This window comes from Pogona vitticeps, chromosome 2 (assembly GCF_051106095.1).
Source record: "Pogona vitticeps strain Pit_001003342236 chromosome 2, PviZW2.1, whole genome shotgun sequence".
In the NCBI taxonomy this organism is placed as follows: Eukaryota; Metazoa; Chordata; class Lepidosauria; order Squamata; family Agamidae; genus Pogona; species Pogona vitticeps.
In genome coordinates this window covers 212,335,093-212,360,489 of record NC_135784.1, presented here as the reverse complement: position 1 = coordinate 212,360,489, position 25,397 = coordinate 212,335,093, and the positions used below count along the sequence as shown (strand labels likewise).

The window sequence follows — 25,397 nt, the reverse complement described above, 5'->3', positions numbered from 1 at the left end:
TGTCAGGTAAATTATTTACCAATGGCTGTGTGTTGTGTGACTGCTAATTTACGATGCAAACTCAATGGGGGGATAGGAAAGCAACGTTTGGCTCAGGTGACCATGGCCTCAGTGTCCATTCTGTAGTGAGATATGTAAATGCTGAAGAGTGTTTGTTTTCCCTTTCCGGCTAGTAGCAGAAATTAAATAGTGGTTCTGTATAGTCCTTAATATAATGCTGTCCCCATAAACCTCTGGAAGAACACACTTCATGGACAAGATGCCACCACAACTTCATTCAAAAGTTAGACCTGTTCATGATGGCTTCGGTTTATTTCTAATTTTCCATGTACCAGTTTTCAAAACAGGAAATTTGTTCCTGTTTAATTGGTGGTGTTGCTGCGTTCTTTACTTGCCCTCAGATAATTCCTGTTCTGGAGGAATATTGCTTATTTCATCTTTGGAGGTATACCGCCATCAGTAATGTTGATGATGCTGACTGTTGAAATGGTCTTCACATAAAATAAACAATAAAAACAATAAAAAATAATGACTAACTATTTCACACATGCTTGTCCCCAGGGGAGAAGGAAGCATGCCTCCCCACATCCTGAATGCATTTATTCTTTTAATGAATATAGACAGCCACACAGTCTTACAGCAATGCTTACTATGTGGACATATCATGCTCACGGCCACGTTTCTCCTTACCGCTGGAAAAATTCCTGCATCTTTTGCACTGAGACCAAGTTCTATCTTATTCCACAGCTGACTTGAAAGCAACTCTCCTCTCAATTGGTGGCTCCAGTGAGAGGTCTCAAAAGAACTATTGATCAGCTTCTTTTTCCAGCCCCGTGCATGTGGTGTTTAGTCATGGGCATGCCATCTGTTCATAATTATCTGTGATTATCTTTCGCAAAAGGGGAGAAATAGCTTCTGTAGCAGAGCACAGTGGTATTTTGCACTCCTTCAAATAACTAATTGGAGTAGGCCTTGGAGATTGCTCTGGGTCACAGCAACTTGATTGAGTTGATTGCACTGTTCAAGGTCAAGTGTAAATGACCCAGGAGAAAGAAGGCTGAGTCCAAAAATGATCAAGGCTCATTATCACTGCCAAGAGATTAATGGGTGAACTTCCCTCATCTCCTGAATAACTCACAGCAAGCATACCTAAAGCCTGTCCTTTCCTCCCCCTTCCCTCCCTGCCACCCGCTGCCACTGGCTGTTGAGAGAGATCGCATGTGCCACCCGATCCTTTCAAGCTGACACACCAAGTTGATCAATTATGCAGGACAAGTGGTTCTGAGCCTCAACAGGACAACTTGTAAAGCTACTGAAGATTCAGGTAAAAGTAGCGACTGGTGTCACAGGGGAGCTTGGGTGGAGGCTTTCATCTATTTTTAAATTTTATAGCAGAAATGGAGGCTAGTATCTGAAGAAGCTGGACACAACCAGCTTTGGCGTGCTCTGTTTTGATGAATCTGTTTTGTCAGACTAGCTTCAACTGCTTCTTTTCAGCAGCCCCCCAACTGGCTGTTCATGAATCATGGACACATTCAGCTGTTTCCAATTTATACTTTATCTCAACTGTCTGGCTTTTTTTTAAAAAAGTTAGAAAGTGGAATGGAGATGGTGATATTCAGAAAAGTATCTTTTTACCGTAATAAAATTAACCGTGGGCGTTCTTGATACTCATGCTGCAATGCTGAAATAACCAGATAGGTGGGGTATAAATAGAATGAATGGATGGATGGATGGATGGATGGATGGATGGATGGATGGATGGATGGATGGATGGATGGATGAATAAATAAATAAATAAATAAATAAATAAATAAATAAATAAATAAATAAATAAATAAATAAATAAATGTTACATATGCTGACTTCAGTGTAATCATAGTTAGGTCCAGAAGGCTACAAGGCATGTTCTTTGCTGGGTGCTAATATTAGAAGTCCAGCCCCTGTCAAGGAGGCACAGCAGAGAATCGAACTCCCAACCTCTGGCCTCCACAGCCAGATACCTAAACTATTGCAGTATGTAGTAGTTCATTCATATCTATACAGATGTGCATTGATCCGTTAAAAATACGTTCAAGATTCAAGTGATTTCCTGTCTCTTATAGAAAGGGTTTGTAGGTCTGAGTTAGAAGGAAAATTACCATTATGAGGTAGTAATGGGGTGCGATGCAGGTTTGCATTAACGTGGATGTATCATTTGCTGTATTTTAACATGTATTTTATTTTGAAAGACTTTGAATGTGTAGGCATTTTTACACTGACAGAGTATTGCCGTGTTTAAATATAAATCCATTGTTCAATACAGATGACTAAGTAGGAACAGAATAGCTTCCACATTAATCGGCTTCTTATTTGGGCCCTCAAGAAATCCAGTGGCTTTTTGGCAGGGGGATATTTGCTTTGCTTGTTAGATTTCTCCCTTTTGTCTAAGGAAGCGGTTCCCATAATCTGATGAAAGTCAACGGCATGATTGGATGGCTGAAGATGAAGACACAGCTACAAGGAGGGGGAGCAAAGGGAAAGGAGGGCCATTAATGCATAATTCAAGCTAAAACATTAGCAGTGACTAGCATAAGGTTGAAAGGACAGCATCTTGAACACAAGTCACAAGAATGCAAATGTAGGAGAGGAGCCAAAAGGGTCAGGTTTTTGTCTTTCTGTTGTTTTTTTAAATGAAAACAGTTTATAAAAGAAAGCACAGACAGAAATGGCTAATGCAGCGAACACAAAGGGCTCTTCACATGGCAGGGGGGGAAAGAATCCAACATAAAGCCAATAACCTCAAAAGCCCAGAGCATGTACTTCCCTCTCCCTTGTAGCAGAAATTTCATTGTCCTCAGCTTGTATTGCATGAATAACATAACACAGACACACTTCCACCAATCTAGTATTTGAAAGGAGGCAGCAACAAGAAAAGGGTAACAAGGAGGAATGGGGGGGAAAAGCTCTCAGAACAGGAAAGGCAGGTAGGAACTATATGCTTCAAATAACTTGTAACATGTTTTTAAGGTAATAATATTAAGAACTAGAGATGGGCATGAACAGCAGGTTTGTTTACTGTCTGAACAGGTGTTTGGTGCTTCAGATACCCACTGCCTCTGGTGGATGCCACTTAGAGGCAGTGGCCTGGCTTCTCTGCTGCACCTCCTCAGGGCACTGTCTCTGAGTGGGTGTCTACCAGAGGAGGCAGGGCTTTGAAGTGCCAAACACCTGTTCAGCTGGTATACAAACAGGATGGAACCACCAAATCAGTGGTTGGTGCCCATCTCTATTAAGAGCTGCTGGATAGCTCAGCAGTTTAGGCATCTGACTGTGGAGCCAAGGGTTGGGGGTTCAATTCCCCGCTGTGCCTCCTTGACCAGGGCTGGACTCGATGATCCATAGGGTCCCTTCTAGTTCTGCAGTTCTAAGATGATGACAGTGGTGATGGTGATGATGTCCTGCTTTAATCCTTGCATTATATCCGTGGAATGTAGACTGGCAAGTTTGGATGCTTCCTGCCACTAGTTTACATCATTTCTTAAACACTAAAAACTCTTTAGGGTTGGAAGTCTGTTGGAAAGATGGAAAATAAAGGTCATGCTCCCCCTTTGCCCCAGGGATCTCCATCTTGCTACTACTCTACAATAGAAATAAACGTCTCTTCCAAATTTTAGGAGTCAGGCAAGACTTTTGTTTCAGTTTGGCTTTGGGGGGGAGGGAGAATCCAGCTTTGTCAAATTTCTGAAATTTAAAAATAAGCTTCTAAATGTAGGAGGGATGGAAGCCGATGGATTTTTCTCCCACCTGCTCGGAGATCCATCACCTCCTAAGGCCAAAGGCACGCAGGTCACTCTTTGATGAGTTGATGAGATGTGTTGTCTGATTTCTCTCTGTGTGTCAAACTCCAAACTTGGATGAGAATTGCAGCCTGGATAGGGTCAGTGCAAAGAGGGGCAATGTTGTTGTTCGGTGAGGCTGTTGAGTTCTGTGGCACGTCAGCAACGTTCATCCCCAGCCAAGTGTGGCCGTAGATTTTTGTTCTTTATTGTTACATTTACCAAGCACACAATGCTATTTTGTACTTTTAAAATTAGCACCGTGGAGTTCCGCTCTGGTTGTTCATGCAGCTAATTTCACGGGACTCTGTGTGGGAAGGTGAAACAAGACAACCAAAGATGTACATTCATTATCAGCTGTCTCTCTCCCCTGATAAAAGTCATTCACATTAAAGATGTACTGGATGCAAATGGAGACGGAATGTTTTCCTATAAATATTTTTGCCGCATAGGAAAGCCGTATCATCTGTGACTCCGATATGTATTATTTTGTGTTCATCTGGAAATAAACAATGCAGTAAAAACAAATGAAGCCATTTCACAGTGGCATTTCCTATCATAAAGCACAATAACGGATTTCTCTGTTAACGGCAGAGGCTCGCAGGACCCTAATGAATTCTGCTGCTCGAGACAGGTTATATTTTACCCCTACAAAAGCATATTAGAGATTGCTCAAGGGGCCACTGGCTGGTATGAGTGGAAGAGAAAGATGTTTCCCTAAGGGATTTGCATATGAGCTATAAAACGAGTTCTATTAGAATATATCAAAATTTTGTTTCTACTAAGGAGATTTGAGCAATGGTATGATGGGTATTAGACCAATTGTGGGGCAGCATGTGGTTGCCCAGTATTAAGGAGGAAGAGAAAATAAAGGGAAATATGTCTTTAAGAAGAATGCCTATAATGATGTGCTGAAGCCGTCCATAGCAGAACAGTGGTATGATGTCACTCTGGATCTCAAAGCATCATTATACCTCATCTCCATTATGGATAGCTTCAGCATGTCTATATATCCTTTCTTTTTAAAAGTAAAAAAAAACAAGCTTGGTGGTGGATGGCATTAATCATTACAGACCCATTGCCAATGTTCCTTTTTAAAGCATGTTGGTGGAGAGGGTGGTGGACAATCAGCTTTAGGCACTTCAGGCCTTCTACCCATTCCAGTTTGCGTTCAGGCTGCCTCGTGGCACAGAGATGGCACGAGGCAGCCTGAACCCTTTTGAGGGAGACAAAAAAGGGACAAAATGTCCCTACTGGTCCTCCTCAACCTCTCAAAGGCCTTTGATATTGTCAACCATGGTATCCTCCCAGGGAGGTTCTCTGAGTTGGGGATCAGCAGCCTGCCTTTGTTCTGGCTCCAATCTAGTCCTCACAGAGTGCAGCTTGGGAAGATGAAGTCCACCCCTTGGACTCTTCATTGTGGAGTCCCATAGCCGTCAATCATCTCCCCATTGCTATTTAATATCTATATGAGGTCTCCGGGGGGTGGGGAGGTCATCAGATGTTTTGGAGTTTCATGCCACCAATATGTAGATGACACCCAGCTTTATCTGTCCTTCCACCCTTCTGCAGTGGATGCCATCCTGTGCCTTGAGTGGTGCCTGGACACCATGCTCAGGTAGATGAGGAACTACAGACTGAGGATGAACCCAGACAAGATGGAAGTCCTCCGGGTGGGTGCCCCAAGTGTCTGCAGTTTGGGAGCCTTCCTATTTGGGGGGGGGGGTTTACTGTCTCCTCTAAGGATGAGGTTTACGGTTTGGGTGTACTCTTGGACCCAGCACTATTAATAGAGTCCTGGTAGCATCTGTAGTCCATTCTGCCTTTTCCATCTGAGGCGGATTACTCAGCTGTGTCCCTACCTTGACACCAGGTCCCTCACCACGCTGGTCCATGTACTAGAAGACTCATGAATAGCCTACTGTAATGTCCGTTACATGGGGCTGACAATGTGGGTTGCTACGAAAACTTCAGCAGGCCTAGAATATGGTGGCTAGATTATTGAGCAAATTGAAGAAATACCATCATATCTCCCCTACCCCAGCTGCCTTGCACTGGTTATCTGTTCATTTCTGTGCAAGCTTCAAGGTGATGATGCTGAAATACAAAGCCCTAAATGGTCTGGGACCTCGATACCTGAAAGAATGCCTTCTTCCAGTGAAATCTCCCTGACCTACCCTATCTTTCCAGGCTGGGTGGTTGAGATTATTGACCCCGAGCAAGGCCCAGAAAGAGAAGACCAGAAAGCAGGCTTTCTTGACAGGCTTCCCCCACCTCTGGAACAATGTTCCACTCAAAATTCACCTGACCCCTTCACTGGGAATTTTCAAATGATCTTTGAAGACATGGCTGCTTAGACAGGCTTTTCTAGAGTTTACATCATCATAGCGCAGAGGTTTTTAACAACAGTGAGTATACAAATATTTAAAAAGGATAAAACAAATACCATATTATAAAACATAAACAACACAAAAACCCATTCAAAGTGGTAAGGCACAACCATCTATTTAAAAACCCCGTTCAGGCAGCCAGAGAAAGCTTGCCTGAAGATAAAGGTCTTCACCTGCTTACAGAAAGACAGCAAAGATGGGACCACCTTAGCCTACTGTGGGAGGGAGTTCCAGAGTTTGGGAGCAGCAGAGAAGGCCCTCTCCTGTGTCCACACCAAATGTACCTGTGAAGGTGGTGCAACTGTTTCATTTTTCCCTGTATTTTTTACCTGCAGCTTGAAATCCTCCAGTGGGTTTTACTGGTTTTGCCTCAGGGCTGCCATAAAATAGGTACTAATATATAAGAAGAACCAAACAAAGAAGCAGAAAAGGGGTTTTTCTTTCTTTTATAAAACCTACAATTCAGCAAAGCAATTCCTGGTTTAAGTGTGGATAAAAATGAAGAGACGTTTCCTGAGTTGCAGCTGAAGCAGAACTGGACCCCATCACAGTGTGACTCTGTACTGCATCTTGTTCATACAACTGCATGGCAAGTTCTTCTGACCCAATTACTTAGACCTGAAAAATATCGAAATCTTTCTTGATGATGACTTAGCCTGCAGGTATGTTAGTTTCTTGAGCTAACACCATAGATCCAAGGCCTGAAACAGCACTCTGTGGACTACGATATGATTTGAAATATTCCAGAGGTCAATTAAGCTGCTTTTACTATCCTATTCATCCCTTGGTGTTCTAGACAACATTTTTCCTATGGAGCAGTTAACCATTTGTCCTTGAGTCCTTCAAGTACACACACCCACTCTCATGAAAAACAATTAAACAGAATTTTGGATTTCCTGTATCTATGGAATGACACCAAATTCAGTGTCTTTGTGGCCTTGGTTTCTTAGGCCTAATTCTGTATTGGAAAATGTAAGCTGCAATCCAGGAAAGCTTAAACACACACAAAATAACACTCTCATCTTACAAACTTGTCAGAAACTGACAGAGAGATGGCCAAAATGTTGTCACCACATGACAATCCTGAACTCATCCAAGCTTTTTTAAAATTGCACTACCCCCCACAGCATGGGGCTATTTATATGCCCCATGCCCACCACCCAAGCCGAAAATTTCAGCTTGGAGGCCCCGTTGCAGGTCCCTCAGAAAAATGTCCATCCCTAGGTCAGACATATGAACTCCATCAACCCTGAACGTCTTGAGCTGGTGAATGGTTATGTCCGGTTGTTGGATCACTGCACCCAGTTCTGACCGTACTGCCTGGCCTATCTCCCAGTTCACTCCCCGCCTGGAGTGATCTATCTGACTTCGCTCACAGTCAGCTCTCCAGACAAGCCAAGGAATAACATTAGACCAAAGTATTCTCAATGAAGGAAAGCGATCCTTAAATGTCTGCAGGTCATGGATGACGTCCAAAATCAACGACTTGCCCTTTCTAACTGTCAAGTCGTTCCCACCCAAATGAACCACCATCAAATTGGGAGGCGTGAGCTCAAAATTTGATAGGGCTGCTCCCAATAGCTCTGATCATAACATGCCCCTCTTTCCTTTCCAATCGAGAGTGGCAAACACCCCTAAACCAAGATTACATCCTCAACCTGTCCTCAAGGCATGCTTCAAGGCCCAATGAACATAGCTATGGCCATATACCATGACTCGTAGCTGAAAAATAGCTGCCATAGGTCCTGTAAGAGAAAAGCAGAGTCACATCTATTCTGGGAGCGAATGCACATAAGCTTTAAACCTGTGAGAAGACCACCTCCCTAACTTCTTAATTTGTTCCTCAACATAGCCCAAGGCAGCAGTCATAGAGGCTGCACCTATGCGGAATGAATGGGTTCCAAATTTCCATCCAACAATGCCTGCTTCACGAAGGCCTCAGGAAGTGAAAGCTCAAAATTGATACCTTGTCAGGGGAGAACCGTCACTGTGACAAAATAAATCACCACTGGATTCCGCTCTCTTCTGCACAAATCCGGTGAGGGCAGTAACAGGGCGGAGCTCTTTTACAGAACAAGGCCCCAGCCTAATAATGTGACCCTTTCCATACTGATCAGTTTTTGATGGGCAGAGATGCAACAAAACCCCATCTTCGGAGGCTAGCAGGTCTTCAATAAGCAATGCCAAACAGGAATTATCTAATTTTGATGGCCTCACACTCGCTAATCTGAAAGGCCCCAAAGAATGCGCAGAGCATAGCTGCCTTGAACAAACACTCTTCAAATGGGTCAGCACAGACAACTTTCCAAGCTTCGCCCAACCAGACCAGTATCCTGGGGGACATGGGAGTGCACACATCCATGCTCATACCCCTCTCCTAAGACCAACCTTCAATCATCTTTTTAACCCTGAAATTGTTGGCCAGATCCAGGCAACCATGAGACTTAGTATAAAATGCTAAGGCTGACATCTTTCCTTGAATAGCGTGTGGAGCCAAACCTTTAAAATGTAGGTGAACCGCAAATTGTTGCCATAGTCTGCCCATGCCTTCATTTGCACAAAATGCAAAACAAAAAAACAAAAAAATGTCACATGCCGCTGCATAGCTGTGCCAGGTACTTGGAGTGATGGTTAAACTTACGGCCCTGTTGGCTTCCATTTTTCAAGACTCCACACCTCTTGAGGCAATATCTCTGGTTGAAGTTGAGCATCCAGGGCCAATGCCCTGAACTAGTCAATCAGTTGATGGGACAGGGCATCAGCCAGCTCATTCTCAACGCCAAGTGTAAGCAGCCCCTTATCTCCAAAGAGATTTATGGGGGTGCCGGAAACTGGGATGAGTACGAAATCCAGACAAACCTCTAACTGCTGAGACGAGCCAATTAGTTCCCAGCCAGGTCTTGTCTAAATTTCTTCCTCAAAAGCCAATCCCCTTTTTAAAGAAAGCAACACACACAGACACATCCTTGAGTTATACTCAGAATGATTTGGCTCTGAAAGTTTGGTAGCAAACCCACGTGGCCAATTAGACATTCAGCTAGTCTGTTCAAGAACTAATACATGCAGATTTAGACATTACTGCTTTATTGAAAAGAATTGCTTTAGAAAAGGTTTCAGTTGATAGTAAAATAGTTCAGTAGGTACATTTTCATTCAAGACCAACGGAACACTCCACTCCCCCCACTCCAGCTGGAAAAATAAAGAAATGAAACTATGCTAACTAATATAAAGGGTAACATAGTCCATCTCACGTGTCTTGAGTCTTCATAGGCTGATGCTAGATGAAAACCTGTTGACTTCCATCAGTCCAAGGTAGGAAAAATAGTCCATTATGGGAAAAGCACGTGTCTGCCCTTTCTCAGACCATCTCCATCTTTTTCCAACTCCTAACTCACTTCCTTCTTCTTCCCAGAAGGCTTCATAAGGAACACCCCCTCCTGGGTCTTGTTGTTCCGCCTAACTTTCTCATGGAGCTTCAGTTGTTATCATACTTTGTGGCAGAATTATTTTGACTACGAAAGTCTCTGCTCTCTACTCAGCTTAGCAATGAGATAACCAGAGAGCGAAGCTTCTCTGAAACAGCATGTAAAACTTTCCTACTACAGAACAGACTTTAAATCAAAATGGATGCTATTGGGACAATCTTAGGACTACATATCCCATTCTAATACACATAAAAACACAAATCATCACACCAAGTACATGACGAGCCTGAAGCACTATATTGTATTCCAGACAATGTAAAGTGAAGGCTCTCACGAGTCTCATAACCCTCTGCGACTTAGACGAGAGGTTATTTACTACATGAACAACAGCCATATTGTCACACCAGAAGGTGACTGAGGAATTGGCCCATACCTTGGCCCACAGCCAAAGAGCCTCCAAAGTGGGAAAGAACTCTAAAAATGTGAGATCACGGATGGCTTCGGAGTCAAGCCATGTCTCAGGCCACAGATCGGCACACCAATGGCCTCTAAAGTAAATGCCATAGCCAAAAGATTCGGCAGCATCTGAGTGAACTTGAAAGTCAGCTCGTAAGCAGATTTCATCCCTCCAAAATGAAATACTATTAAACTGCTCCAAGAAACGCAAGCATGTACAAAGGTCATCCTTCATGTTCGCTGACAGTTTTCTCTTATGATGTGGCCTTTTAAGCCGCTCACAACTCCGCTGAGCCTCCTCAGAAAAGCCCTGCCGGGGCGATAACCCTACAGGCAAAATTGAGGTGGCCAACCACCTCTTGCAATTCCTTCAGCGTAACTTTTTTACATTGTAATAAGCTTTTGATTCAGATACGCAAATCCTTTAATTTACACTCAGGCAACCTGCTGGATTGCTGCACTGTATCTAGCTCACTCCCCAAAAAAGTAATGACCGTTGAAGGTCCCTCAGTCTTCTCATTCCGCCAAGGGAACACCCAGCTCCCTTGCGAGGGTCTGAAAGGTTCTCATAAGGAAAACACATTGCTCTGATCCCGGTTTCCCAGAAAATAAAAAATCATCCAAATAATGGACGACATGGGTCAAGCCTGCCCTTTGCCGCAGAGCCCACTCCAAAAATAAACTAAAGTGCTCAAAAGCAGCACAGGAAATTGAACATCCCATGGGCAGTACCCTATCCATATTAAAAAATGGCCCTGAAATTAGAAACCCAATAACTCAAAGTCAGCAAACGAAAAGCTGATTTAATGTCAGCCTTCCCCAGCTCAGCCCCACAGCTGCAGGCATGAACCATATGTATTGCTGCATCGAAAGATGTGTACCGGACCATACACAGCTCCTGCAGAATCATGTCATTAACAGATTCCCCTTCCAGGTACAATAAATGGTGAATTAAATGAAATTCACCTGGTGTCTTTTTAGGTATGACCCCCAAAGGGGTGATATGCAAATTTGTGACTGGAGGTTCCAAAAATGGGCCTACTACCCTCCCTTCAGGTACCTCTTTCTGAATTTTCCTTCTCACTACGTCTTCCATAACTATGACATATTTTAAATTTCTCACTGAAGTTGCATATCTAATACCCTGGACAGGTATTCTAAATCCCATTGTAAAGCCATTTAACAAATAACTGGCGGTCTCATGATTGGGGTAAAGTTGCAGCCATTCCTCTCGAACTGACACTTTAATTGGACTGCGGCTCCTTTGCAGTTGTTGCTGGATCTGCTGCTGGCCTCTTTAGTCTGCCACCATCCTTACCTCCACTTGCCCCAAGATAACCTTGGAAGCAAGATAAGTTACTGTGATTGAGGAGCACACATGCCAGAATTTGCACGGCTTATGACTGCAGAAGCCCTTCATGTTAAACTCCCAGCAAACCAGGTAGGGTTGAACCCCGCTGGCTCACTGGGAGATTTAAAGTTAGCTGACCTTTGAACCAAATGCCCACTGTCAAAACGCTCGCCTGACATGGGTCTAGATGGAGTCATTAGCTGTAGCCAGAGTCCCTGATGGTGAACATCCCATCACATCTGGGGGTTAATTGCAGCCCTCATCCTAAATCCTTCATTGTAAAGAAGCCAAGCGGGGCCTGGGAAGTCCATGTAAGCTCAATAAATGAGGTCTAGGTATTGCAGAAGGACAAAAGCCCGATCTGGATACGCCTTTACTTTAGTGTCGGCATAAATTGAGAAACCGGGCAGCCAGTTAGCCCAGCACCTATCTGCCTTTTTCTTCCGAAAACACTCTTTGTCTCGCTCCTCCTCCTTGCTGCTTTTCTTCTCCTCTATATTACTATTTAAAAGCTCAAATACATCAAAATATCTGCTTCGACAGATTTTTTTTTCTACAGTAGCAGATAACTCACAAGCACTCTGGCTGGAACCCAGGCCAGCTGCTTCTGCACCCATCTGCCTTCCAAGTTGCCTGCTTAGTCCTGGGTCAGGGGCCTCCTCAGCCGGCTGCTCTCTCTTTTTCCCCCTGTCATCTGTTGCTGCCTCCTGCGTGCCTTCCACTTCAATCACCATGGGTGCATACGCCAAGTCACCTTGTGCAGATGATGTGGTCCTGGCAGCAGAAGCTGCAGAACAGTCTTTCTCCAAAAGAGTAATACGTGATAGCATTAAGTCACCCAATTGTCTCAGGTCAGCCAATCTCCGTGCCTTGGACTCCCTGCTTGACCTCCTAGGCATAGCAGTGCTAGCTGTCTTCCTTGCTAATGCCCTCTTCCTTTCCAGTTCACTTAATTTAGCTAGGATAGCGCTATAATCCAGCCATTCTTCGTCATCAGATGAAGAAAGTGCGGGGGTCACCCTGGCAGGCGCCCTTTTTTCCCTCCTGACCTTTCCTCAAAGCCATATTAGCTAGTAATCTTTAAATTTAAGAGCTGCTGCTTGCAATAAGCCAAATGAATTTAGCTATCAACTTACCTTAATTTATTCATTTTCTGTTGAAACATTATTGCCACTCTTAATTATATTATTTTATTTATTTTAACTACTTTATTTTAATTTATTTTATCTTTGTCTCTCTTTTTTTAAAATCGATGATTCATCTGCTTGCAGTTCCCTTGCACTCCCAGCAGGGGGCACTGCAGATGGCTTCTGGTCTAATATCTGCTTTTGCTTTTTAAAAATTATTATTATTAAATCTGACAACCAGCCAACAGGTTACTCTGCCCACCAATGAGATACTGGCTCCCTATGAATTAAAATAAATCTCTCTTTCTCTCTCTTTTTAAGGAAAACCAAACAAGCCCCCAAACAAGAAGAACCAGGGGGAATGGGAGGGGGAGTAGGGAGAGAGGTAAAACAGCAATCACACTTTACACTTCCCCACTTGAATTAAATCCCCTTGATTAACTACTTAATTAATTAAAAAGTATAATGAATTTAAATCCAAAAAACAAACAAACTTGAATTATGAACTAAAGCCATCTTTAACCAATACCCAATGAAATATTAATCAAGCACAGTGAAAAACAGCAATGCGGAAAGAACCCCAAGCGTCCACAGAAGCAAAATAGGTAAAGGGGGAGGGGACAGGATCGACAGGGAACCCCCCACCCCAAACAACAACACCCCATTAACAGTTAAAGAACAAGCTTAATGCAACAATGAAAAATTAAAACTTTGTCAATCAACTGGTGAGTGCTCCAATCAAGTGCAGGAGAAAGGGAGCCACACAGGCAAAATCAAAACTGGTTGATCAAATGAAGCACCCGGACCTCTTCAATAAGACAATAAGAGCACTGAGGCTGCCGTGGAGGGACCCAGCCTTCTTAAAGGCGCTGTCCATCCACCCACAAAAGGCTGTGATGCTGGCGTCCGTGCAGGCGGGCAAAGCCTCCCCAAAATGGCAACACATTTAGGTTCTTTTAAAGAACAGGAGGCAAATGTTTTAGGAGGCATATTGGATCCCAGATAACTAAGAATTTAAGGAGATGTCAAAAGAGCAAATACAATTTGTTAGCACATTTGAGATGGTATAGAAATGTCACTCATTTCTTTTACCCCATAAAAATTATTATTACAGACCAATTAAACGAATTACCTCTAACATAACTCAGACACTTTCGGTGAAGATCAAATTACCAAATTAGAGTATGAACTACATTTGGTTTAATGCTTCAATAATGTTGGTGATATTTGCATGTGTATGTGATATTCTTAAGTATTTATGAACTTCTGAGCAACAGAATATCCCATAGGTCACAAACGTTAGAGGCAGGAGCATGCCAATAATGACATAACAGCCTATAAAGCTAATTTTACTAACAAATATGTACAATGTAATACAATGAAATATAAAAATATTAAATCAAGCCATTGTTAACTTAGGCCTTCCATCAATGCTCACATCTTTCTGTGAGCATTGGTGCACATACCTTTCTGCACTGTCACATGCCCTTTGTAATTAAGGGTTTCCAAATGAGAAAGTAGAGTTCAGACCTATAGCTCCCCTGGGATATTCAATGGCCAAAAATCACAGGTAGAAACTGGATGGTTTTTTTGTATCCTCACACACTGTAACTTCTGACAATATTTTCAAGTTCCCCCTATCCCTGTAAAAAAGATGTTCAGGTGAAGATTCTTTTCCAGATAAAGAAAATAATAGCAATTGTAACAATATCATCAACATTAACAGCATTACCCCTTCCTTCTGCTTAGAGAAACATCCTGTCTACAGAGTTCTGCTGATAGGATCCCAACCATCTCAGGATTCAAAGCAGGATATCCAGGCTTCCAGAGCATTAATCAGGATACAACCACATTTATCTACAAGCAGCCATATTGTCAGTTGTGAGATACTAGAATCTGGGCTGTTAGAAGGTGGTTGACTGTTACTATAGTTACAGATTCCTTCAGGCAATGTTATGATATTGGTATATTATGCAAGTCAGGACTGGGTCTCCCACAAAACTGTTTAGTCCCTTGCCTCAAGCAGTGGATCAGAAGGGCAACAAATTCAGCCCCATGGCGCTGGGAGGTCCACCTACTCAGCCATCTCCAAATGCCTTTCAGCTGAACATCTCCATTTGAAAGCTCATCAGAATTAGGCACCAAAGAGCGAGGCAGCTTGTGAGGGTGAGGCTCTTCAGAGTCGTCACAAATGTCATCGGAAATGCAAGGATTAAAAAGTAAAAGAGAGAGCCTCCAGTCATACGTCTATGACATAGAAGAGCTCCATCCTGTCAGCCCGTCAACATCAGCGGCCCCTTCGAATTTTTCTGAGCCTTTGAACATGTGGAATAGGTAATGCTTTAGCAGCATTAAACTCTCCAGAACTGACAGCTGGATGCTCAAATTATTGCACAAGTAAAAAAGATTGGTTTTACAGGAGGAAAATGTTCAAGTCAAGCCAAAAAATATTGGAGAAGCTCCATGGAGTTTGGTTAATATATATTAACCCTCAATCCCATGTTTTGTGTCTGTTTATCCTTGGAAGCTCCACGATCTAAATCCAGTGGTGGTCCCAACTAGAGGACGCTTGTTGAAGAGAATGGAACTGTTAGTGATAAATAATACATAACACATTCATTTCATGGGTCTACTTTTATATATATAAATAAAAGAAGATCCTTATACACCTATTTCCTTTATCTATTTTGTGTGGAACTACCTGAAAAAAACTGAAAATGGATTGAAACCCTTGGCTTTCTCAAATGTTTTACCCCCAACAAAATGTTATTTAAGCCTATAGTTTGTAGGTGTAGAGTGGGCAAAGTGTGGCCCTTCAGATGTTGTTGGATTACATCTCCCGGCAGCACTAGTCAGCACAGTTAACAGTGAGGAATTCTGGGATTGCAGTCAACAATCTCAGAAAGACCATGTTTCATGATGTGCATGCTTACATATGAGCCACCCAAGCAATAACTCTGAAGCAAACAAAGGATATTGCCCTCAGTCGATACACCCATTCTCAAGATTTTGTGGCCTATAATATACAGTGGTGCCTCGCAAGATGAAAGTAATTCGCTCCGTGAGTATCGCTGTCTTGCCAAATTTTCATCTTGCGAAAAGCAGTTTCCCATAGGAATCCATTGCAATGCATTCCTATGGGAACCTCACAAGATGAATGAATTACTGTATTTTTTGCACTATAAGATGCACTTTTTTCCACAAAAAGGGTGGTGGGGTGGTGGAAAGTCTGTGTGTCTTATGGAGTGAAGAAAACAGATTATTTTTCCCTGTTTTCTTCTGCTAAAAATTTGGTGCGTCTTATGGAGCGAAAAATACGGTTTTTTTGTCTTGTGACTCAGCATATTATGCCTCCCCCATGGTTTAAAAGTACTGTTGTCGAAAAGAATAGCATTGGCTTATTGCTTATTTGGTAGTGAGATTGTTTCAAGAGTGAATCACATTTATTTGATTAATATTTACAGGCAAGATTTTTTTTCCATAGAAAAAGTCACAAATGACTTTTTTTCTTTTCTTTAATGCTAAATGTCGTTTAATTGATATTGTCAATATTTTTTTTGTTCTTTGTTAGATTACTTTTGTATATTTCATAACTGTATATGTAATTTATTTTGGGTTAATTTGATTGTTTGCACTTACCTGTTTTTTTTTTTTTTTTTTTTGATATGGTCTGGAAGGCCTGCCTTCCCAGCGAGGGGCCCCAGAATATTTCTGTGATTACGGGTAGGGGGAGATATGGCGTTGGCTCCGTCCCTGCTCGTGTTAGAAGAACTAGGGTCAGATGTTTAAAGGCTGTTCCTTGTTCTGAGACGGAGACCAGCCTCCAGTATCGAGGTAGCCAGACCAGCCTGCCTTCCACTCTGCGCCTGGTGTTGTTGAACGCCAGGTCTGTATCCAATAAGGCCCAGGTAATTCAAGACCTTATTCTGGAGGAGGATACAGACCTGGCTTGCATAACCGAAACTTGGATCGGCGGAGAGGGGGGTCCCCCTCTAGCTCTCATCTGTCCGCCCGGTTATGCTGTCCAACACCAGGGCAGACTGGAGGGTCGGGGGGGGGGGAGTAGCCATTGTCCATAAGTCCAGCTTGGAGGTCACTAGGCGCTCCTCGGTGATAAAGCCGGGTCTTGAGGCCCTCCACGTGTCTGTTGGGGCCAGGGACGGTATTGGGATCTTGCTGGGCTACCGTGCTCCCCGCGACCCAGCCACCTCCCTACCGGAGCTGGTGGACTTCGTCTCCGCGACACTGTTGGGTTCCCCGAACCTATTGGTGCTGGGGGATTTCAACGTGCGCGCGGGGGCGGAGACATCTGGTCCAGCTCTTGAGTTCTTGGAGACCATGGCCTTCTTGAACATGTCCCAACATGTCAACGGCCCCACTCACGTGGGGGGTCATACACTCGACCTGGTTTTTTCTACCAATGGGAGCGAGAGTGGTCCGATGGTGACTGACCTTGAGTCGGTACCCTTGTCATGGTCGGATCACCACCTAATAAAGTGTACCATTAAAATGGCTCTCCCCCCCTGCAGGGAGCAGGGATCTATTGTTATGGTCCGCCCTCGAAGGCTACTGGATCCTGTTGGATTCCAGGATGCCATGAGAGGTGTTACGGCTGACCTGGCTGGCGCTCCTGTCGAGGCTCTGGTGGATGGCTGGTTTGCTGCCGCGACTAGGGCTGCTGACATGATCGCACCTAAACGCCCTCTCCGGCGCAGAGACCGCCCGGCACCCTGGTTTAACCGGGACCTCCGGGCGAGGAAGCGGGTCAGGAGACGGCTAGAGCGCAGGTGGAGAGGGGCCCCGACGGATCTTAATAGGATAGCTGTCAGGGTCGCTACTAACCTTTATCTTGCTAAGGTAAAGGCTGCTAGTAGATCATACCTCGCTAACCGGATAAGCGAGGCGTCCAACCAGCAGGCGGAGTTATTCCGTATAGTACGCGACCTTTCCGGAGTTGGTCCGGGTGATGGGCCTCCCCCTAGTTTTTCGCCGGACCAATTTGCAGCATTTTTTAAATCAAAAGTGGAGGCCATCCGCCGGGACCTCTCTCCTTTTTTGAGTACAGTGAGTCGAGCTGAGATGTCCAGCGCTCCGTCTTGCCCGGTGACTTTGGACACCTTTCAGCCTGTTACGCCTGATACTGTCTCCAGGGCGCTTGATCGCTGTCGTGCCACCACCTCCTCTTTGGACCCTTGCCCGGCCTGGCTAATCAAAGCAGCCAGGCCGTTAACAACGGAGTGGGCCACGGCTATTATAAATGGGTCTCTCCTTGAGGGCAGATTTCCATCTGCCCTGAAGGACACACTCATTAGGCCCATTAGGAAGAAACCTAGTTTGGCGGCGGACGAAATTGGCAACTACAGGCCCGTCGCCAATGTTTCCTTCCTTAGCAAGGTAGTCTAGAGGGTGGTGGCCGACCAGCTTCAGGCGCTCTTGGAAGAAACAGATGCCCTGGATCCATTCCAGTCGGGCTTCAGGCCGCGCCACGGCACAGAAACGGCTTTGGTCGCCCTGTGTGATGACCTACTGAGGGAGGCCGACAGGGGTAAAGTGTCCCTGTTGGTCCTCCTCGACATCTCAGCGGCCTTTGATACCATTGACCACGGTATCCTCCTGGGGAGGCTCTCCGAGTTGGGAATAGGTGGCCTGGCATTGTCCTGGCTCCGTTCCTTCTTGGAGGACCGTCCCCAGAGAGTCCAGCTTGGGGAGAGGGTCTCGGCCCCGTGGAGCCTCAATTGTGGGGTTCCACAGGGGTCGATTATCTCCCCAATGCTATTTAACATCTATATGAGGCCACTGGGTGGGGTCATCAGGGGGTGTGGTGCTTCGTGCCACCAGTATGCGGATGACACGCAGCTCTACATCTCCTTTTTGCCAACCGCAGGAGAAGCCGTCCTGTGCCTCCAGCGCTGCCTGGGGACTATACTGGAATGGATGCAGGAGAACGGGCTCAGGCTGAACCCGGACAAGACGGAAGTGCTGAGGGTGGGCCCCCCCACAGTCGGGGACTTGGGTAACTCCCTCTCTTTTGGGGGGGTGACTCTCCCTGTTAGGGATGGGGTACGCAGCTTGGGGATCCATCTGGACCCGGTGCTCTCCATGGAGTCACAGGTGGCATCGGTGGTCCGCACCGCCTTTTTTCACCTTAGGCGGATAGCCCAGCTGCGGCCCTACCTGGAAGTGGGGGCGCTCACCACCTTAGTACATGCGCTCGTAATCTCAAGATTAGACCACTGTAATGCGCTCTACGTGGGGCTTCCTTTGAGGCTGCTGCGGAAATTACAGGTGGTGCAGAATGCGGCGGCCAGATTACTTAGTGGAGTGAAAAAATTCCAACATATTTCGCCCACTCTGGCCGCATTGCATTGGCTGCCCATCAGGTTCCGCATCGACTTCAAAGTGCTAATGCTTACGTATAAAGCCCTAAACGGTTTAGGGCCTCGATACTTGGCGGAACGCCTACTCCCACCAAGTTCTACCCGGGTCACACGGGCGAGCCAGGAGGTGAGGCTGAGGAGCCTAACCCCGAGGGAGGCCCGGAAAGAGAAAACAAGAAATAGGGCCTTCTCGGCGGTGGCTCCTCGCCTGTGGAATAACTTACCTCCTGACATTCGCGGAGCTCCCTCGCTGGGCACTTTCAAGAATCTATTAAAGACCTGGATGTTTCGGCAGGCCTTCTCATAAGACTATTTTTTGATTTTCTTATCTCTTTATTGTCTTTTCTTTTATCTGTTTTTGTATTTGTTGTGTATTCTTATTGTATTTTAACGTTGTTGTAAGCCGCCTAGAGTAGTCTTCGCGACTAGATAGGCGGGATATAAATAAAATAAATAAATAATAAAATAAATAATAAAATAGAATCATAGAATAAAGGAGGTGGAAGGGGCCTGTAAGGCTATCAAGTCCAAACCCTTGTTCTGCACAGGAATCCAGATCAAAGTATATCTGACCGATGTGTATCTCATTTTCTCTTGCTAAAAAAAGAAAAGAAAAGCATTGATGTGAAATCCTTTCACAAATGACTCTATCAATTTTTAACGTACCAAAACCTTGTATACACTTGCATCTGGGATGGGTAGTGGGGAAGGAAAAGAAGAATTTCCTTGTTGTAAAGGTTTCATTGTTATTAGCTCTCAACAGTAGCCCATCAGTCCTCATAACCATGGATATACTACCATTTATTTCACTTCCCATCAGCCAAAAGAAGATATAACTTGTCATGGGTTTTAAACGCTCATGAAACAGACAAAGTTATTTCCTTTTTTCCTCATTCCTCCCTCCCTCAAATAATTCTGAGGCAGCAGCAAGCTGACAGAGAATATTCTCTTCCATATAGATCAAGGGAATTACATGCTTTATGTACTCCGCGTGAAACTCAGTTGTCCTCACCAACAAATCTTCAATGACTGAGGAGGGAAAACACACCCTCTTATTAAAATTTGTAATTAAAGCCAGCCATTTCAAGGTTATGGGCTAAATCCAGTATAGATCTATTTAGAGTAGACCCAGTGAAACCAATTGTAATTGTTAGTCACAACTAATGAAAGTGAATTTATTTCAGTGGCATTAAGCTTACTCTGTGTACAGTCAATTTTGGATCTTTTATTTATTTGTTCACATTTATGCCCTGTATAAATGTGAGCTCCAGTGAGCTCAAGGTAGCTTACTTGGCTCTCCTCACAAATTAAAATAATCCCCTCAATTATTGTGGCCTGCTAGGTGTTTGATAGCTTCTTCTTGTGCAGTTCCACATAGACAGCTAACCAGAAAGAGGTTTAATGACTGCCATACACGGCTGGTGGCATATGTATGGTTTAGTTCTGTAGACGGTCTTATGAACTGAGACGTTGAGAAACCAACTCATAGGTCTTCTTTGTTTTAAAAGGTCTAATGTTCAATACACTCATCTCTGAGACAGCGGCCACAGGGCAATGTTTTGCCTTTGTTGGGACTGTGACAAGTGTAATATTTGGGGGAATTTGACAGATCTAGCAGAAAACACCCAAGGGCTTGGCTAAAATACAGTGCCCTGACTGTGCACCATCTAACAATAAGTAATGCAAAAGAAGACTGAACTTTTTTAGGGGAAGAAAGTGGCTGAGGGTGGCTCTTCTTGTGACCAGCATACTCAACACACACACACACACACACACACACACACACACACACACACACACACACACACACACACACACACACACACACAAAAACCATAAACAAAAACAACCACAAGCTTCTGAGTCTCTGTTATGGAAACTAGGCCCTCCCATTCTGATTCTCTCTCACACTAACTCACACACATACACACACTCACTGAGAATTAGGAGTACAATTCCCAATCAGTTAATCGTTTGGATTTGCCAATTTAAAACCTTTTAAATTGCTGAACTAAAACCTGTTTGGAAATAAGCAGGCAGTAGATTTTCACTACCAGTACTTAAGAGCAACTGCTACTTTAAGCCGGTTATTTCCATTCTCTGCCCAGAGTCCTCCAATATGTCTCTCACATTTGGTCGTCTGATTTCCAGTTGCCCAAATGTTCTTCTCTCATGATAAAGGTATTCATATTTCCTCCAATATTTCAGGTGGTCTGGAGTTCCCTGTGGGGTATTTTCAAGGTTACCTTACTGTGATGATGGTGATTCGGGCTCCCTGACCTGATTTGGGGACCAATTAAAGGTTTCAGGATGTATCCCAATTAGAGATGGGGGTATTCATATATGAATACGAATACCCTCGCACAGCTGGACTTAACGAGGATCCAGCCCCTGGGGCCAGACCATCCACTCATGTGTCCAGTGGCAGCAGAAGCCTCGATGAGCTTTCCAATCGCTCCTGGAGCACTGCCCTCTTTTTGCTCATCTAGCCAACTCCAGGCAGGGGAGGGAAGATGAGTCTCCCTGAGCAGCTGCCCAGTGGCTAGGTGAGCAGAAAAAGTCCAGCTGTGTATGGGTATTTGGATACCCCCATCTCTAATCCCAATTGAGTCCAGAGCAATGTTTTCCCCATCTAAATCAATTTGTACTGCAAATACAAATCAATTTGCAAAGTCAATGCATTGGAGCAGTGATCCCCAACCTTGGGCTTCCAGATGTTCTTGGACTACAACTCCCAGAAGCCTTCACCACTATCTCTGCTGGCCAGGATTTCTGGGAGTTGAAGCCCAAGAACATCTGGAGGCCCAAGGTTGGGGACCCCTGCATTGGAGAACAAAAACATCTGCAACCTTTTTTTTTCTTTTTGCATTGGTGTACATGAAATTTAGTGAGGATGATAGACTCTAAAGAATGGAAGATTTATGGAATATGCACTAACAAAAGGAAAAGGGAAAGTTCCAAATCAGGAATCAATGCAGTTATGGAGAAGACAATAAAGGAAGAAGAAGAATAAAGACAATAGAAGAAGACTATTGCAAGAGGTCCCGACTAGGGTGGTGTAGAACACAATTGATTTGTATTTCGGTTTATGTATTTTATGTTGTAGTTTATAATAATAATTACAAATTATTATTAGTGAGGTGGCTGCATCAGGAAAGCAGGATAAGTCTAGGTTAGCCCTTCAATGGCAGGACATTAAGGTGGAAGAGGGAAAGGTACAAATCCTCATTCGACGATCCAAAGCCAATCAATTAGACACAAATCACATTAGGACAGTGCAGTGTAAGCAACATATCCCTGTTAAAGCCACACAGACATATCTGAGAGTCAGAGGACACTACCCAGGATATTTTTTCCAACATACTGATAGGTTGCGTCTGATGAAATATCAGTTTTGGAAATTAACTGACCCAGCCTTAGACAGAGTGGGTATTCAAAGTATGAGATTTAATACCCACTCTTTTAGAATAGGTGCAGCTTCTACAGTGGCTGCTATGGGTTACAGTTCAGAAGAAATTAAGAGACTGGGCCAGTGGTCATCCTCCAGTTATCGCAGATAAGTGAGAACATTACCTAACATATAGGCAGGAGCCTGGTCTGATTATGTCTCCACATGTCCTTTAAGGTGGGTGAGATGAAGACACATTGCAATAATCGGACACAGTTATATTCATTGGGCAGGTCTTTATGCCGCTGCATCCCCATGGGGAAACAACCTGGGCCTCGGGGCCAGCCCACAAGTTACAAGGAAAGGACTGCAAGGCATGCAATGAAACCAACTGTGCAGGTTGGCAGCCTTTCGCCAGTGCCCTCTAGATATATTGGTTGTGCACCTTGGTGGTGATGACTTAGCCAGGCATCCCAGTAAGGCTTTGATTTTGGACATAATTTGGGACCTGAATTAGTTGAAGGCCAGGTACACTGTTATGCAGATCGTGTGGTCCATGATCATTCCACAACTGGTGTGGAGAGACGACAGGTTTTTCCCTCAACATTAACACGGCTCGTAGGAGTGTTAACTGTGAGATTTCCAGAGCAATCTGCAGTGACATTGGATCGGTAATTGGTCACCAAAGGATCCAGATGGATAGGCCTGAGTTTTTTCAGAACAATGGAGTCCATCTGTCTGATTTGGGTTTGGATGTCTTCCTGGAAGACATCCGGGGGGTCTGCTTGTTGAGCTTGAGTGGCTCTATGGCGGGCATGGGACATAGTGTGGCTAGTCCCTATGCTGTGGTGGGTAGTGTGTAAAAACAGGTATTTCTCGGTGAGTCCCACTGTAAGATCAGGTAAGCTAACAGCACATCAAACCTCCCAGGGTTGAAGATTGTGCAATTACAGCACTTGGGGGGGGGGGAGATGCCCTGGGCCACCACTAGATCGACAGTCATCAAATAAAGATGGCTCAAGGTCTGGGGGTGTTTATTAGTGACCAGCCATGTTCCTGCTGTCCTTAAGACCGCAAGAACCTGGGGCCAGGGATTCAGCCATATGATTACTGATTTATCTGTTTCTGCACTACAGCAGGCCCCCCTTTGCTAATTGATTGGCAAAATTTTTTGGAATGATTATCAATAAAGTGTGGCCCATGTTTTAATCCATATCACTTGTCTTGTGTCTTTATTCCAGGGTTGAGGGGCAATGAAAGAGAATTGTGATCCACCTTGATTTTAAATAACATCACAACATCCACGGGGTTCTTCATATTTGGGATGCCCCCCCTTGTCAAAATCTTTAATAGCGTTCCAGTGACTGTACAGCTGAAGCTTGTCTCATGCAAAATAAAATGTTTTAGAAAAGATATAAGAGCTTCTCCAACAGAGGATGCAGCCACAATCACTCTGAGAGTGAGTGGGAAATTTCGATTAGAGAGTTTTTATGACATCTTTCAGTGGCATAAAAGTTGGATCTCTGCTAGCAAACATTTATTTCATTCGTTTTTTTTCCTGGTGAAGTTGTGTTGGCTTTTGTAGATACAGCATCCACAGGGGTCATTGCTCAAGAATTGCAGTTTATGGAGGCACACCATTTCCAAGAAAAACAAAAGTGCCATAATTCATTTCAGAAATGCAATACCAGTGAGACCTACTCACAGAACTAGTATAAGCAATATAGCAGGAACGATTTTGGCAGGATGGTTTAGTAGTATTTGTTTTGCAGTATTAAAGGCTCTTGGCCTGGGGATTAGGTTTATTAGCCGGTGATAAACATTTTACAGCCCCCTGTGCAGTGGTTAGGTTGAACACTACCAAAGATTTTCAGGTATAGCTATGCCGCAAGGAGTTCTTGTAAAGGTCTTTCTTTCTTTATTTGTATCAGACCATTACACAATTTAAAATCATGAACAAATATGAAATATAGCTAAAATTAAAACAAATTAAAATGTTAAGATAATTAGACAATTTTCAACCAGATGTGGGCTACTTCAGTTGCATTATCTTGACTAGATCTTATTTTGTACATGTTAAAAAGGTAAAGGTTCCCCTTGACAATTTTTGTCCAGTCGTGTCCGACTCTAGGGGGCGGCGCTCATCCCGCTCTTCAAGCCATAGAGCCAGCGTTTGTCCGAAGACAATCTTTCCGTGGTCACATGGCCAGTGTGATTTAGACACGGAACGCTGTTTACCTTCCCACCAAGATGGTACCTATTTATCTACTCGCATTTGCATGCTTTCAAACCGCTAGGTTGGCGGGAGCTGGGACAAGCAACGGGCGCTCACTCCGTCGCGTGGATTCGATCTTATGACTGCTTGGTCTTCTGACCCTGCAGCACAGGCTTCTGTGGTTTAGCCCACAGTGCCACCACGTCCTTTTGTACATGACGTGCATCCCATTAACCATTTGTACATGTTAATGGGGGGTTGATGGCATGCATTGTGTGCTGCATTGATCGAATGCTGCATTGATCGAATTTCTCCACAGTCACAGAAAATTTGACCTGAATCCAAGTAGCCCTGTTTTACTTGTTTATTCTTTCATCTTCCTACTTTGCTTCTAAGTCTATTAAGTGACTGCTAGATGGTCCAGCTAGAGGCCTTTCTTGGTGGGAAACACTCTTGGGCATTCATCAATTCAAAAAGGTGTTTTTTTTTTCTCCATGGGTTTAGCCTAGCCTCTTCTGGTTTAATATTTAAGCCTGAGCTGTGTGCAGAAAGGTTTTCCTCAATTTTAGCATCTTTTAGGGCAGTGATGGTGAACCTATGACATGCGTGCCACAGCTGGCACACAGAGCCCTCTCTGTGGGCACAGGAGCCATGTCGCCATAGAGAAATACTTACCCATCCTCCGATCCCAGATTTCGGCACTCCCCTCTGCTGGTGCAGTGGTCCGTTGGAGGGGTGCAATGGCGACCATTACCAGTCTAGTCCAATGGAGGATTGGAGGACCAGTAAGTATTTATTTGTTAATACCACCCATGGGGGGGGGGAACAAGCATTTAACCCTTGCAGTAGA

The 25,397-nt window shown here is 44.2% G+C and overlaps 1 long non-coding RNA gene across 1 annotated transcript in view; it reads left to right on the top strand.

Annotated features, from left to right (window-relative positions):
• Positions 1-316: 316 nt before the first annotated feature.
• LOC140704820 (uncharacterized) overlaps positions 317-25,397 on the top strand; it is a 67,681-nt gene continuing 42,600 nt past the window's right edge. Inside the window, exon 1 of the long non-coding RNA XR_012084264.2 lies at positions 317-1,324. This is a non-coding gene — a long non-coding RNA (uncharacterized LOC140704820). The remainder of the gene's footprint in view (positions 1,325-25,397) is intronic.